Raw genomic sequence first — 16,804 nt, forward strand, 5'->3', positions numbered from 1 at the left:
TCTCTTCCCAGACCTCTTTGATGGCATCTAAGATGGACTTTATTACGCCGATAGCTACTACCATCAGAAGTCTGTACCTTATATGTGCAAGGTTGTTTGCATTGATCTGCAGGACACCACTGCTTGTTACTGTCTACCCACACCTCAGCTTCTGTTTTCAGTGGCTTCACTGGTCTATCATGGAAGTATTTCTGCATGTCTTGGATTTCCTATAGAGCTTCCATTACTCCACTTGGTATTTTGGGACATAATCTCTGCTTAGATGCTGGTAATTTACTCCTCATTCTACCCATTAACATTTCTTCTGGAGAATACTTCATTTCTGTAACCGGAGAATTATGATATTCCAATAGTGCAAGATGAACATTATATCCACCATCTTCATTTGCAGTGTTTAACCCCAGTTCTCTATGTAGGGCAAACAGGTCAAACCCTTTGCCAAAGGATAAATGGATGGAAATCTGACATCAAAAATCACAAGACAAAGAAACATATAGGAGAACACTTCAGCCTTCCAGGACATTAAATAGATGACTTCAGAGTAGCTGTTTTATTGCAAAGAAACTTCAAGAACACACAAGAAAGGGAAATTGCTGAGCTGCAAGTTATTACAGAACTCAGAACAATGGAATCCCCAGGATTTAACAGGGATGTTGGTTTCTAATCTCACTACATAAACTAACCTCATTCAGCCCTTACATCTGTGTTCTCACCAATCCTCCAGAAGGGCCATTTTATTTTATCACTTATTTGGAATAATAGGTTAGAATAGTAGATTATAATGTAATGTAATGTAATGAATAGAAGAACTTGGAATTTATTTCTTTGGTCTGGAGACAGGGGAGATAAATATGCACAGTCAACCACCCCACTTCAATTTGCATTCATACTTGAGAAAAGAGATGGCAGGGTCACTCTCAATTACTTTCTGTGTTCTACAATTATTTCCTTCACTGTTTTTGTCCCAGAATTGAACCTAAATAAATGGTTACATATAAGCTAAGCTTATTATCTGTTTAATCTTTGAATTTGTTAAACATCTTAATTATGCTGTATGATAATTTACTGCTCACCCTCTACCTATATGTATGGACTGGTAATTTCCAATTTTGTTTCTGTTTCTGTCTTGACTCTAATTGGCCATTCCTGGCAGCAGCACCTTCACCCTCTCTCTTTCTATATCTAATGGTTGAGGAAATTCTGTTTCATTGTATCCAAAGAAATGTGCTTGCACGCAAAGCCTATACCTTGAATAAAACTTCGTTAATATTAAAGGTGCTGCTGGATGCAAACTTTAACCGTTTTCCCACACAGCTTACCTCGGAGTGACGTCCCTCTTCACCGTGCAGCGTCTGCTCGGATTTCCCACCATCTGCTCCATAGAAGCAGAAAGAGCAGCGGCTTTTGCGTCGCTAACGTAAACTGGGTTTTAGCGATTTACATTTGCGATGCAGAAGCCCCGGCACTTCCTGTTTCTGCGGAGCAGATGGTGGGAAATCTGAGCAGATGCTGCGCGGAGAAGAGGGATGTCACTCCAAGGTAAGCTGTGTGGGAAAACGGTTAATGTTCTGCTGCTTTAGACCAACATGGCTACCCACCTGAATCTCCAAGACATTTAGAGAAAATATTCAGAAGTGTTTTTAGGATGATCAAGAGAACCCCTCCCCAGAACTTCCATATTTTTGATGAGCTCTTGAATTATTTTGCCTTCTTCTGAATTGCCATGGCCAGCTATTTGACTGGTAGATAGTATTTAGCAGTTTGAGATCTAACCATGTTCTTGGGAAATGCAGAGGTATCTTTGCAGGATTCTTGCTGTACCAAGCAGCATTGTCTTCTGGAGCTGATCTGTGTATCATTTGGTTCATGCCCAGAATGTATGTATGTATGTCTCTTTCTTTCTTTCTTTCTTTCTTTCTTTCTTTCTTTCTTTCTTTCTTTCTTTCTTTCTTTCTTTCTTTCTTTCTTTCTTTCTTTCTTTCTTTCTTTCTTTCTTTCTTTCTTTCTTTCTTTCTTTCTTTCTTTCTTTCTTTCTTTCTTATATTTTTGCATTGTGTGTGTTTATGCCCCCATGCCTAGAACTCATGGTAATCTCTGGTAACTCCTGCTTGGGTATGGAGGGCATTCAGAGAAGTGGATTGATAGCCTGCCTCCATCTTCCAACTCTGGTATTCTTTTGATTTCTCCCATCCAAATACTTGCCAGGGTTGGCCCTGCCTAGCTTCTGAGATCTGATGAGATTGGGCTTGCCTGGACTATCCAGGTCAGGGCCAATGTCCACATGTTTCTTGAGACTTCTAGTCACTGCTCCAGGATCTCCAATGATAATTAGCACAATATTAGCCTCTCTCAGAGGCACTCTAATTCTGTTTGTAGGTCTTGGTATTTGGTCTTCTCTTGTTCTTTCTTTTCTATTCTACTGTCTCCTGGTATTGCAGTGTCAATGATCCAAACCCTATTTCTCATTTCCCCCCTACAATTGTAATATCAGAAGTGTTATGTGCCAGATGTTTATGTGTTTGTAATTGTGACGGAACGGCCCTGGTTTGCCTACCAGACCCCGTTCCCCTTTTTGGAGGGAGCTATTTCTCCTCCGGCCACTTGGGCTCACTGCCACCACCTGCTCAGTCAAGGGGTTCGGATTGAGAGGAACAGGACTCCCAATCCCCCTCTCCAGCTCTGAGGCCAGGCCTCAAGGTCCTCTGCCACCCTGTACTTGGGTATCACAGAGACCACAGCACTTCTTCAGGTAACCCCTGGAGGATTGGCACCTTATCCAACCACAGGCCTTCCCCCTTTTCCCCGGGGCCCCCTTCATAAAGTGTGGTCTAGAGCAGTTGGGGATCTATGTGGTACAAAGTTTGACTGCCAGCATTCAAAACAGTAAAAATATTTAATTAGAAGAGAAAAAGAAAAGAAAACAAAAGAAAACAAAAGCAGTTGCATGTAAAAGTTTAGCACAGCACCCAAACAGCAACCAGAATGACAAATAAAAGGTGGATTTAAATGCATCCTCTTGTCCCTGGTCTAAACTTGCCCTGTCTTGTGAATGACTTACTTGGTCTGACTGCCTGGGGTCCTCTTTCTCTTGAGTAGGCCTCTCCCACAGTCAGGAGCCCACAGGCTGACAACCACTCTCCTTGAGGGCCAACTGAGAACTGCCCTTTTCCCACCTCACTCCAATAAAACAAAAGAACTTCCTGCCCCTCTAGGAGGCTTTCCCCCTAGAGTTGATGGTTTAACTCCGGAAGGGAGGGGGGAGTGAAGGGAAGGCTAGGCCCCAAAGCCTGCCTAGCAGTTTCATGTTCCCTCCCAACCAAGCACTACCATTAACTAAGATGGCGTTTCTCCACAGTAATCAAAGTTCCAAAGACCATGGGATGCTAGTTTGCCATGCTGGTGGGGCTTGTATGCTCCTGTGAAGCAGAGGATTATATTATCAGCAGCATAGCTGCTGTCAAGGTTTCTTGTGGTAAACAGACCTCCAGTAAAGAGTCAGATTGAATGCATCCAAAAAACCCCATTAAATATAGTGAGAAAGTCAAATTTGAAGACTATACCAGCGTGCTCATTTCCCAGGTTAACAAGGACCATGTCACATATTGGTGTTCCTGGATCTTTGGTGAAAAATGGGCTACAGGATAAAAATTATATTGTAGTTTTCATTGTTATCCTCCTCTTCATCATCATCATCAATTCTCACAGTCAAATATTTGACTGGTAGATGGTATTTTACAATTCACAATTCAACCAAGTTCATGGGAATTCCAGATGTATTTTCACAGGATTCTTGCTTTCCCAATCAATACTGTCTTCTGGAACTGAGCTGGTGTTATTTGCTCAGTGTTCAGGATTTCCAAGTGTTTCTTGAGACTTCTAGGCACTGCTATACATAGCATCTTTATTGAAAAGATTAAGATACCTAGCATTCTGTGCTAACACCTCCAAATTCTGCAGTTAGGAAACAAATATTGCATCCTATATTATATAAATAATCTATCTATCTATCTATCTATCTATCTATCTATCTATCTATCTATCTATCTATCTATCTATCTATCTATCTATCTATCTATCTATCTATCTATCTATCTATCTATCTATCTATCTATCTATCCATCCATCCATCCATCCATCCATCCATCCATCCATCCATCCATCCATACATCCATCCAAAATTTGCTTTTTGTATAACCACAATGAATGAATGAATGAATCAATCAATCAATCATTTTATTTATATCCCGCCCTCCCCGCCGAAGCAGGCTCAGGGCGGCTAACAACATTAAATCAAATACAGTAAGTTATACAATAATATTTAAAAGCCATAGCTAATTTAGCAATTTAATTAAAATTCTAAAATTAATAAAATTAACATCCTGGTGCTATTTCAACAGATGGTAAAAATCACTTAAGCAGTCTCTCTATCTTTTAATCGGTGAAGGCCATCCCAAAGAGGATGGTCTTGCAGGCCCTGCAGAACTGTTCAAAGTCCCGCAGGGCCCACACTTCTTCCGGGAGCTGGTTCCATAGGTGTGGAGCTACAATAGAGAAGGCCCGCATGCGAGTGCTCTGTAGTTTTGCTTCCTTCAGCCCGGGGATGTTCAGCAGGTTCTTCCCTGCTGACCTCAGTGCTCTTTGGGGTTCATATGGGGAAAGACGGTCTCTCAGATAGGCAAGTCCTCGGCCACATAGGGGTTTAAAGATAATAACCAGCACTTTGTAACGAATCCAGTATGTAACTGGCAACAAGTGCGGTCCGTGCAGCCCTGGCTGTATGTGCTTCCATTTTGGGAGCCCCAATAGCAGCCTAGCCACCGCGTTCTGCACCAGCTGCAGCTTCCAGGTTCGGCACAGAGGCAGCCCCATGTAGGGGGCATTACAGTAATCCAGTCTCGAGGTGACTGTTGCATGAATCACTGTTGCTAGGTCCTGGCGCTCTAGGAAGGGGGCCAACTGCCTTGCCCGCCTTAAATGAAAAAAGGCTGACTTAGCAGTGGCTGCTATCTGGGCCTCCATTGATAGTGAAGTTTCCAGTAGAACTCCCAAGCTCCTGACCTGGAGAAAACCGGGAGAGGTATTTCCCTCCTCAGAGTGCCTCGACCCACGCAAAGGACTTCTGTCTTCGCTGGATTCAGCTTCAACCCACTCAGCCTTAGCCGAGTTGCCACGGCCTGCAGTGCCAGGTCCAAATTCCCTGGGACACAGCCAGGCCAGCCAGCCATTAGCAGATAGAGCTGGGTGTCATCTGCATATTGGTGACACCCAAGCCCATGCCTTCGGGCAATCTGGGCAAGGGGGCGCATATAGATATTAAATAGCATTGGTGAGAGAACTGCTCCCTGAGGCACCCCACAATCTAGGGTGCGCCTCTGGGACAGCTCACCCCCGATTGCCACCCTTTGTCCCCGATCCTCAAGGAAGGAGGAGAGCCATTGTAAAGCCAACCCCCTAACCCCTACTTCGGCGAGGTGGCGAGTCAGTAGCCAATGGTCGACCATGTCGAACGCAGCCGACAGATCTAACAGCATCAGCACCACCACACCACCTTGATCCAGATGCCACTGGATCATCTGCCAAGGCGACCAGCATTGTCTCCGTCCCATGACCTGGACGAAAGCCAGACTGGCAAGGGTCTAGGATGGAAGCGTCATCCAGAAAACCCTGCGACTGCAACGCCACTGCCCTCTCAATAATTTTACCTAAAAACGGTAAATTAGAGACCGGTCAGTAGTTTGCCAATTTGGCCAGATCTGCTGTACTTTCTTTCAGGAGGGGGCGGACCATAGCCTCTTTCAAGAGTGTTGGAAAACGCCCCTCCAGGAGGGATCTATTTATGATGTCCCGTAAAGGACATCTAAGCTCCCTCAGGCAAGATTTAGTTAGCCAAGAGGGACACTGGTCCAGATCGCAAGTTGTTGGGTGTGCAGAGGAGAGAATTCCGTCAGCTTCCTCCAGGCTGAGTGGGTCGAAGCAGTCCTGAACTAAACCAGAAGACAGACATGGAGCCTCCAGTTCATGTACTGTATCCAATGTGATAGGCAAGTCCTGGCGGAGCGGCGTGATTTTGTCTGCAAAATTTTTTGCAAAAGCCTCGCAGCCTATTTCTAATTCTCTAACATTTCGTCTGCCTTGGGGCAGTGTAGTTAAGTGTCCAATTATTCTAAACAATTGTGCCGGGCGTGAATTTGCAGACGCAATCCTGGCTGCGAAGTAATCTTTGTTCGCGGCTTTGACTGCCATCTCATAAGACCTCATAAACGTTCTATAGGATGTTCTTGTCGCTTCGTCATGAGTGCGCCGCCACTGTCTCTCTAGTCGTCTGAGCCCTTGTTTCAGCTGACGTAGCTCCAAGGTATACCATGGGGCCAGCCTCACACGAGGCCGCAGAGGGTGTCAGGGTATGATCTCGTTGATCGTCCTGGATAGCCGATCTTGCCAGGCATCGACCAGGACATCAAGGGAATCACCAGGGGGCCAGGGATCCCGTAGAGCCATTTGGAACCATTCCAGGTCCATCAGGCTCCACGGGCGAGCCAAAATAGGCTCTCCACCCTTACAGGGTTGAGGCAGCGTCTCCATACGGGCCTTGAGGGCTAGGTGATCCAACCATGGCACCGCCTCCACTGTGATATCGTTCACCCAAATCCCGGATGCAAAGATCAAGTCTAGTATGTGCCCTGCCTGATGCGTAGGAGTCATAACAAATTGAGAGAGTCCCAGTGCCGCCATGGAAGACACTAGATCCATTCCCCAATTGGAGGCCTTGTCGTCAGCATGGACATTGAAGTCACCCAGGACCATAAGCCCTGGGTACTCCAATGCCCAGCCCGCCACCACCTCCATCAGGGATGGTAAGGCGCTGGCTGGTGTTTTAGGCAGACAGTACACCCAGCCAGATTGCCAACCCCTCTCTGACATCCCACGCCAGACCGGCACATTCAATACCATCGATCGTTGGGGCCAGGAGAGCCCGGAAGGAGTAACCCTCCTGTATGAATAACGCCACCCCTCCCCCCCACCCGCTAGTCCGTGATTGGTGAAAGACCAAGTAACCCGGGGGGGGTCATCTGGGAGAGAGCCACCATCTCCCCCTCTCGCACCCAGGTCTCGGTCACGCAAGCCAGGTCCACATCCTGCCGAAGCAGGAATTCCCTAAGGATCACAGTCTTATTATTTACGGACCTGGCGTTGCATAACACCAATGACGGAAGCGGGCAGTTCCTCTTAGCCCCACTACCTGTCACCGTTGGGATGGGAAGTAGACTGGAAGGGTGCCGAGTACTGTTTTGTCTCCACCTCCTTCTCTTGCACTTCTGTCTATTCCCACCGTCATACCTTCCCCTCCCCAGGAGCACTGGGATCCCCTGGCTGGGCATCCACACCTATGTCCCGGTATGATCTTACTGATAATAATAGGATAGCCGCACCCACCTAACTAGATTGTCTCAATTTACAGCCTAAATCCCTAGCCCACCCTCCACCTTCAGTCCCCTGGTTATCTGACTCACTATAATTTAATTAAATTTAATTAATATCAGAACCCACCCTGATTCTCCCTCTAGTTGATTAGTCAAAAATTAATTCTTTCTTTCTTAGCACAATGAAGTATAAAAAGTAACCACCACTTCTAAAATTCATGCAGCTTTTAGGTTAATTTCTTCCAATTTACTTCTGAATATCTCTACAAGCAGACATTGAAACTTGTATAAATCTACACCATACACTTTAAATCTCTTTGCCCCTAATTCCCCACAAATCTGAAATAATGCCCCTAAAGTCTCAATGAATTAGGGCTTCTAAAGCACTGAGTCAGCTACAAGGAAAAGGGTTGGCTTGGCCATGAATTTCATGCCCATTAAAACAACTAGTTTTCCAAAGCCAGAAAATTGCTGAGCTATAATTTTCTGGCTGTCTTGTTCATGGTACAAGTTTTCTAAAGATTAACAGCCCTTTCTGACTAAGGGCTAAGTGAAGCAATGCTTCTCACAGGCATCCAAACTAATTTACAAATAATAGATATTGAGCTGGTGAAATACAGTTCAGTCAGACATTACCACAATAAAGAACATAAGGGTGAAGACCAGAGCACTTCAGCTTGTGTATAATGGAATCATGGGAGGGTACATGAGGAATTCATGTAAATATCCAGTGGAGTGATCATAATAACAATGGGTCTGGGAATAAACTTGTTAATATAGCTACCAGATATAATAAATTAATGAAGACTTATTGTCCTGGTTATATTCCATTCACATTGGGAAAAAGAATTTACTGTCACTCTATAGATTTTTCTCTAGATTTTCCATTCTCTTGAGGTTCTACTAAGCTCATCTACATTTAATGTAGGTTGCTTACGATATCATCTTGTGGAATAAAAGAGAATTGTACAATATTATTTTGCAGCCTGAGTGCCTGGACGATGACACAATGTTTTGTATTACCCAACAAAAACCAAGTTGCCAGCCTGATTATAGACAGAGAAACAGTACAGTTGCAATCCTGCTGTAAGTCAAAGGACTGATCATCAACATGAAATCAGGCAGATTTGTAAGGAACTTGACATTTAATAAAAGGTGCACTTTTGTGCTCTTCTTTGTAGTAAAACTTGAAAAGTAATGTGTGTGATAGACTGTGTTTTAAAAGTTCATAAATGGTGTATAAACATGTGATGGACTGTGAAGGGATAATGCCTCACAGAGCCAGAGATCCTTTGACTGACAGGTGGCTCAAACAGATTTAATTGGATAGTGTCAATTGAGAAGAAAGAGTTGGAAACTGACTGTTGAAGGTAATTCAGTTTAATACTGCCTGAGGACTGGGAAGGTAGCAAGGAGAAGTAGGAGGATTGCTGAAGACAAGCCAGAAAAGGGGCAGAGCTTCTAGTTTAGAGAAGTAATTCTCTGAACAATTGAAAAGGGAGATAGCTCTAAAGAGTGGAGTGATCCCTGGTTTGTTTAGAAAGAACGATTTTGGGTAATTGGTAGTGTATCCCTGTCTTCTGAAACTTGAAGAGTCAGTTAAACTCAAGAATTTATACTGGAGTGTCTAGCAGACACTGAAACCAAAGCCTCCTATCTCAGGGATTCTAAAGCTTTGTAACAAGCTTAAAACTCTCACTTGCTGGAAACATATGAACTGGAGTTTGTGAAATTAACCGGCCCCTCCCAGCCTACTGGCTTCGCCAGCGATAGGCTGGGGGGGCGCTGTTGCCTACCCGGATGGAGGGAAGGCTGAGCGACGTCCGGGCCATCTGGGAATCTGTTGCTGGGCGGGGAGTTGGGGCCATAAAAGCCCCAGCCCCGCCCAGTGCTTTGCAGTTCTTTTTCGGCTCTCGGCAGGAGAACCACGTAGGAGGAGTGTTCCTGGTCGGGCTTGAGTGGGAGCGCTTGTGAGGGGCATAGTCCAGCATTGCAGCTGGCCAGTCGCCCAGCGCGAGTGGCGGCAGCGTGGAGTGGCCGGGTTTGGCCGGTGGAAGAGCGACAAGATGGGTTTGGCCTCAAGTGGTTGGGGGCATTAGTGGAAGGACTGCGGGTGTGAGGGGTTTGGCCGGTAGCCCCCCCCCCTTTTACCTCTACTGTGGAGTAGGCCTACATGGGGCTGATTGGGGATTTTGTCCCCCCCCCTTTTTGCGCTCATAGCAGGGTTGGTGTACAGGGGGGTTGATCGAAGGGGGTGGCTGCACAAACCCCCTCCCCCCTTTTTTTCTTTTGGTTATCTCCTCTTGCTGGGAATAAGGAAAAGGGGGTAGCAAGGAAAGGGGCAGGCTGGTTAGCCCCTGCCCCCCCTTTTTTGAAGTAGGGCATATATATTTATAAGTGAGTTGGGTGGCCTACCGGGGCGGAGTTAGCGCAAGGGCCTGGATAATGGCTCCTAAGAAGGGTCAAGGCCCCTCCGAGGGGAAGCAGCCGGCCAGGCCTGCAAGAAGGCGGGGCCAGCATCCTGGGTCCCTGGAGCAAGGGGGCCAGGAGGCCCAGATAAGGCAGGCCATTATAGGCCAATTGGATGCTTTGGAGCAGCAGAGAAGTGCTACGGGGGCACCTATATGGGAGGGGTGCCGTAAGGCAACGAGTTGATCTGCCTGGTTGACTTCTGAAAAGAAGGTGCTGGCACGTCTTTCTGCATTACAGGGCAGAGCCAAAGGTGTGGACATGAGGCACGAATCGGACCATGAGGACGGCAATAACACAGGGGAGTTGCCCAGCGGGGAACCCCGGGTTTGTGGGGCAGTGGAAGAAGTTGGGCAGCTGGCCCCGGTGGTCGCGGTGGCTGTTTCCCCCTTGGGGGATGTGGGTAAGCCTTCTTTGCAACACCAACCTCAGGTGTGGCCTTGGGGCCCCTGGGGCTTACCACAGTCAACAGTGCCCCCAAGTACAGCGGGCGGGGCAGTGGTAATGCCTGGAAATGTTGGGTCTTGGGTACCCCAGGGTTTGGCTGGGTACCCCAGGGGTTGGCCTGGAGCACTCCTGTGGTACCGCCGCCAAGTCAGAGCGGTACTGGTGCGCCTACTCAGGCTCCTTCACAGGCAGTTGCCTCAGTGGCTCCACAGAGTACCCCTGCCCCACAGCCCGTATTGGGTGTGCTTCTGTGGGGTGGGCAAGGACAGTTGCCAATGCAAGGTGGCTGGCCAAGCTCCCCGTACGGCAGGTGGAGCTACCCCCCGAATCCATTTAGGACCATACCATTTCAGTTGCTTCCATAGGGCGATACTGCATTGCCATTGGGGGATCACCTGTCTGTGGCTACAAGGGATAAGATTTTGAGGGGGGAATACGTTGATGTCTTTAGCCTCCTTTTTAGAGAACTGGAAAAAAAGGATAAGGAGGAATTAGATGATAAGGTGAAGGAAAAGCTAAAGTGGATAAAGGTGGATAGGACCTGGGCCAATTGGCTGCAAGGTTTCTTAATCTACGCAGAGGTTATAGCCAGGGCGCAGTCAGTTTGCATGGCCACACTTTTTCAGTATTGTGACATAGTGTACCACGCATACACTGATTTTGTTGGTACGGCCTGGTTGTAATATGATGAGGCCTTCCGGATGCGGGCTGTAGTCAATCCTGGGCTGCCCTGGGATCAGATTAATCAGCAGCTTTGGCTGCAGTTAATGTCACCGATGAAACCTAACCTAGGGGATAGGGCTGATAGTGGACATAAAGTACATAAGCAACAGGTGAGTGGAGGTGCCCGCAGTATGGCGGGCCAGTCGGTTCAACCCCAGCTGTTATGTTGGGAATTCATGTCCAAGGGTGTGTGTTCTAGGAAGGCGTGTAAGTTTAAGCATGAGTGCCCGCTGTGTGGTGGGTCATATGCCTTTTCAGCCTGTAGCAAGTCCAAACCCAGGGCGGGTGCAAAACGCCCCGGGGGAGGGGGTAGTCAGCAGCCACCTGGAAAAGGGACCCAGTCCCATACAGCTGAAGGTACTTAGGTGGTTGCTGGTTAATTACCCCCTGGTGGTGGATAGAGCCTATCTATTGGACGGCTTTTCTTTTGGATTCCATATTCCATACCAGGGACCTAGAGTACCTTGTTTGGCCCCTAACCTTTGTTCTGTGGTAGGAATGGTGCATGTGGTAAGAGCAAAAATAGATAAGGAGTGTGCAGAGGGGAGGGTCCTAGGCCCCTTTGAATCTCCGCCAGTACCTACCTTACAGATATCTCCTCTGGAAGTGGTGCCTAAAAAGGCACCCGGGGAATACCGTTTGATACACCACTTATCTTACCCTAGGGGCGGATCAGTTAACAATTCCATTCCGGACATTCTCTGTTCAGTCAAGTACACCTCATTTGACCAAATAGTCAAAGTGGTTCTGGGTTGTGGTGTGGGGGCTGAAATGGCAAAATGTGACATTAAGTCGGCCTTTCGCCTTTTGCCAGTGCATCTAGAGGATTTTGATTTCCTGGGCTTTAGTTTTGAAGGAAAATATTACATGGACAGGGCCTTACCCATGGGTTGCTCAGTGTCTTGTGCTGCTTTCGAGCACTTTAGTTCCTTTATGGAATGGGCGTTCAGGGCCAGGACTGGGATAAGGTTCACTATTTGGATGACTACTTTTTCGTGGGCCCGGCAGGGTCCGGGCAATGTGCCAGGCTACTTTGGTCATTTGAAGAGCTGACGCAGGAGCTTGGGGTGCCGTTGGCACACGAAAAGACAGAGAGTCCTAGTTCGATGCTTACATTTTTAGGTATTGAGTTGGATACCAAGCAGCAAGCTTCATGGCTGCCTGCGGAAAAAGTGGAAGATCTCAGAGAGCGATTGGCTTCTCTCAGGAAGCAGCGCAAAGTGTCATTGCTTGAGCTCCAACAGATTGTCGGGCATCTCAACTTTGCGTGCAAAGTTGTGGCACCGGGGAGGGCCTTTTTGCGGCGGCTATCTGACGCCATGGGGTCCTTGCGTCTCCCTCACCATAGAATCCAAGTAACTACAGGCATGCGGAGGGACTTAGAGGTCTGGGAGGAATTTTTGGATTCCTTCAACGGAATTTCTTTTTTGCGGGAGGACTTAAAGATTGAAGGGGAGCTCCAAATATCTTCGGATGCTGTGGGGGCCACCGGATTTGGAGTATATTTTCGAGGCCACTGGTGTGTGGAACATTGGCCTGCTGGGTGGTTGGTCAGTGGGCTCTGCCGTGACCTCACTTTTTTGGAGTTTTTTCTTATTGTATTAGCCGTTTGGCTTTAGGGTGAGCAGCTGGCCAATCACACAGTCCATTTCTGGTGTGATAACATGGCTGTTGTAAATGTTATCAACTCCTTGTCATCCAGGTCAGAATTGGTTATGAATTTGGTGCAGGCATTTACATTGTGGTGCCTCTGGTTGAACATTTTATTTCTAGCATGGCATGTTCTGGGAGTGTGCAATGGGGTGGCGGATGCTCTATCTCACCAACAGATTGAGCGCTTTCGCCAACTTGCTCCGGAGGCAGACCCACAGCCTACGCGAATGCCCCAGGAACTTTGGCAGCTTGGGAAGCTGAAGCCGGTAGGGTGATTCAATTAGCATTGGCTCCGAGCACCCAAAAAGCCTATGGAAGGGCTGACTTGCAGTTTCGGGCATTTAGGAGCGCTGCTGGGCTGCCAGACAGCTGGCTGATTCTGGTGGCACATATGCAGTTTTGTATTCATCAGAAAGGTAGAGGGTTAGGGCTGAAGTCAATTAGGGGCCAGTTGGTTGCACTTGCCTTTATCAGTAAAGCGCAAGGCCTTCCAGAAGGCACAGGTGATTTTAGAGTCAGGAAGATGCTGGAAGGCTGGGACAGAGAGCACGGCCCGCAGGCGGACGCCCAGCAGCCCATATCCCCTTCTGTCCTGCAGGGACTGCATAAGGTTTGGCCTAGTGTGTGTTTATCTTCCTTTGAGGCCACTCTGTTTCATGCGGTCTCTTTAGTGGCCTTCTTTGGAGCACTTCGGATTAGTGAGTTGGTGGTGCAGTCAAAGAAGGACAATTCTGACCGGGTGCTACGTGCCAGTGACGTCAAATTTGAAGGGGGGCAGGTACGGTTGACGGTTAGGAGAGCCAAAACAGACCAGCATCGGAGGGGAACAATTATTACGATCGGCCAGTGTGCAACTCCTGAGTTGTGCCCAGTCATAAGAACATAAGAGAAGCCATGTTAGATCAGGCCAATGGCCCATCCAGTCCAACACTCTGTGTCACACAGTGGCCCCAAAAAATTATATATATATATATAAACACACACACACACACACACACACACACACACTATGGCTAATAGCCACTGATGGACCTTTGCTCCATATTTTTATCTAACCCCCTCTTGGAGGTGGCTATGCTTGCGGCCGCCACCACCTCCTGTGGCAGTGACTTCCACATGTTAATCACATGTTAATCACCCAGCAAGGCGCTGGAACAGTATTTACAAATCACCGGGGAAGGGATGGCCCCTTGTTTCGCCACAGCGAAGATTTCTCCCTGACAAAATACCAATTCTGGGCGGTGACAGGTAGGGTTAAGTTGGGTTTAGCAGGCGTTAAATTTGGGACACCTTCATTCTGAATTTGTGCTGTGTCCACGGCAGCAGCAATGGGCTATTCACCCCCTAATATACAGTGCATTGGCCGGTGGCAGTCAGCAGCTTTCAAATCCTATGTGTGCCGGTTGGTCACTTAGGAATCCAAGGACGGCAGGTTAGTATTTTGTGCCCGTTGGCAATTATTTTCCGTATGGTGTTCTGGGCTGCCCATCAGACCAGGAGATTGCCGGTTGGCACCCAGTTGGGCCTCAGCGAGTGGGCAACAGTGTAGTGGCTAGGTCGCCATCCCCTGTGCTGGTCAGGGATCATGCCACTGTTGTTTTGTGTGAGGAGGGTGCCTCCTCCGCACATCCTGGTCATCCACAGGGATGACCTGTTGTTTTGTGTGAGGAGGGTGCCTCCTCCGCACATCCTGGTCATCCACCTGGGAGGGATGACCTGGGTTTGATGAAGGGGAAGGCCCTTTCGTTGCAGGTGCAAGAGGATCTTCAGGCCATTAAGCGAAGATGGCCAGGAGTTATTTTAGTATGGTCAACAATTTTGCCACGTAGGATCTGGCGGTCCGCCTTATCCCCTGGGCGGATAGAGTGAACCAGATGTAAGGCTAACCAGGCCTTACAGAAGGCCATGGAAGGGGGCCTAGGTATATTCCTCCCCCATCCGGCCATACGAGTTGAGAATACCGACTTGTATAGGCCGGATGGGGTTCATTTATCAGAATTGGGTAACCGGGCCTTTTTGGATGAACTAAGGCAGGGGTTGCGGTCATCTCTGGGCCGTCCGGTGGGCATGAATGCCTAAGCAGAGGCTTGGCATTGGTGGTGGCAGGATGAGGTATGGGCCACAGTGTTTTTGGGGAGCACCTATGGCTCAGCACCTGTTGGTGCAGGTGGTCTGTATGAACTGCAGATGGGTTTTACGGCTCAATGCTGGGAGTGCAGATCACGACAAAGCCTCACCGGGGAGGATCTTTCCAGTGGGATTGATGCCAGCCTAGGTGGAGGTGGAGTTTGGGCCTGGCTGCTCAGCACCAGCTTGTGCTGGGGGCAGGGTGGCTCGCCCGTTCAGGACAAGGTGGGGTCATGGGGTTGACCCCAGGTCTTGTCTGGTTAGGCCCTACCCCTTGCCAGTTTAGTTCATTCAAGTTGTTTAAATAAAGCAGCCCTGTTTATCCAACATACTGTGTCAGCCTCTTCATTCCGACTGGGTGGGCAAACTGGCCCCTCCCAGCTGGCTGGCTTTGCCAGCTATAGGCTGGAGGGACGCTGTTGCCTACCTGGATGGAGGGAAGGTTGAGCAAGGTCCCGGCCATCTGGGAATCTGTTGCTGGGCGTGGAGTCAGGGCTATAAAAGCTCCAGGCCCGCCAAGTGCTTTGAGTTCTTTTGGCTCTCAGCCCGCCCACCCTCGGCAGTACAGGTGATTTACCGGTCGCCTTATTAGGTTGCCAGGTAGGATTTTTTTTCATTTTCACTGAATTGACCTATGTGAATTTGTTTTTTGCCTACCTTGTACTGCTTTATGGGCATCTGGGTGTTTGTGTTGGGCATGGGAGAGGCTATAAATAGCCTTGGCCTCGCCCCTCCCTGTGCAGTTTGCAGGGAGCTTTTGGTGCAGTTGGAGGCACGCTGAGCTGCCTGCGACCGGGAGCATTGGTTTGAGCTGCGTCTGGGCCGGGAAGGTTGGGGAGGTGGCTGGCGAGTGCAGCGTACTGACAGGACGTTGAAGGAGCTCTAGGGCAGCATCATCAAGCCCTACGAGGGCCTTGAGCGATGTATGGATGCATGGTTGGCTTGTGGGCAGTGGGCCCGGGAGGGATTAATGGGGCTTTGCGGGGGCTTGGACAAGGGGTTCTTGGCATGCCTGGTTTCCCCGCCACCCTCTGCCCTCCCCCCTTTCCTTCTCCAGTCTTTGGGGCCTTCTTACCTGCGGAGAGTAGCAGGTGGTATTGGGCTGATCTGCGTGCCTAGGGCTAGCTCAAACTTGGGGGGTCTCAGCTGTTAGGGGGTTTGGCCGTTGTTAGTACTTGGAGGGGTGACCACCAAAAAAAAATTAAAGTTCTGTAGTGAAGTTGTAACCCTTCACCCCCCCACGTTGGTGTGGAATTTTATAGCCCCCACCCCTTCTTGTTGGACAGTGGGAGTGAGGACTGTTGGGTTGCGGGTATGGGTCCCAGGAAGGGGCAGGCCCTTCTAAGGGCAAGCAGCCTGCTAAGGGTGCTAAAAAGCTTATGCACCCTGACCCCCCAGGGGAGGAGCAGTTGGATAGCATGGTGATGAGGCAGGCCATTTTGGACAGGGTTTGCGCAATGGAAAGGAATCAGGGGGCGTCTGGGTCGCAGGCAGTGTGGCCGGGGCACCACAGTGCTACTGGGCGGTCGGGGAACCTCACCTTTGAAAGAGAGTTGTTGTCCAGACTTTCTGCTTTACAGGAAGGCATGGGCTCTAGGTCGATGCCTGACCGTAGCCTGGAGGACAGCACGGCCAAGGAGGTGGTGCCGAGTGACGAAGTAGGAGAGTAGGAGGACGTCGAGGACAGGCAGCATGCGGTACAGCCTTTGGCGGTTGCAGTGACACCGGCAGCTGGGGAAGGTAGGATGGCACCGGCTCACCAGCATGTAACCTGGCCTTGGGGAGTTTGGGGTCCAAGTGTAGCGCAGGGGTTGTCGGTGCGGGTGTTAGCAGAGAGAGCTGTGTGATGTGCTCAACAATGAGCCCCAGTAAAGAAGTGAGCCAAACTCCTGCAGCTAGTGCTAAAATAGTGTATTTACAATATATACAACTCGTGCTCACTAGTGCATAGATATACATTAAAC

This window comes from Heteronotia binoei, chromosome 3, assembly GCF_032191835.1.
Source record: "Heteronotia binoei isolate CCM8104 ecotype False Entrance Well chromosome 3, APGP_CSIRO_Hbin_v1, whole genome shotgun sequence".
NCBI classification, from domain to species: Eukaryota; Metazoa; Chordata; class Lepidosauria; order Squamata; family Gekkonidae; genus Heteronotia; species Heteronotia binoei.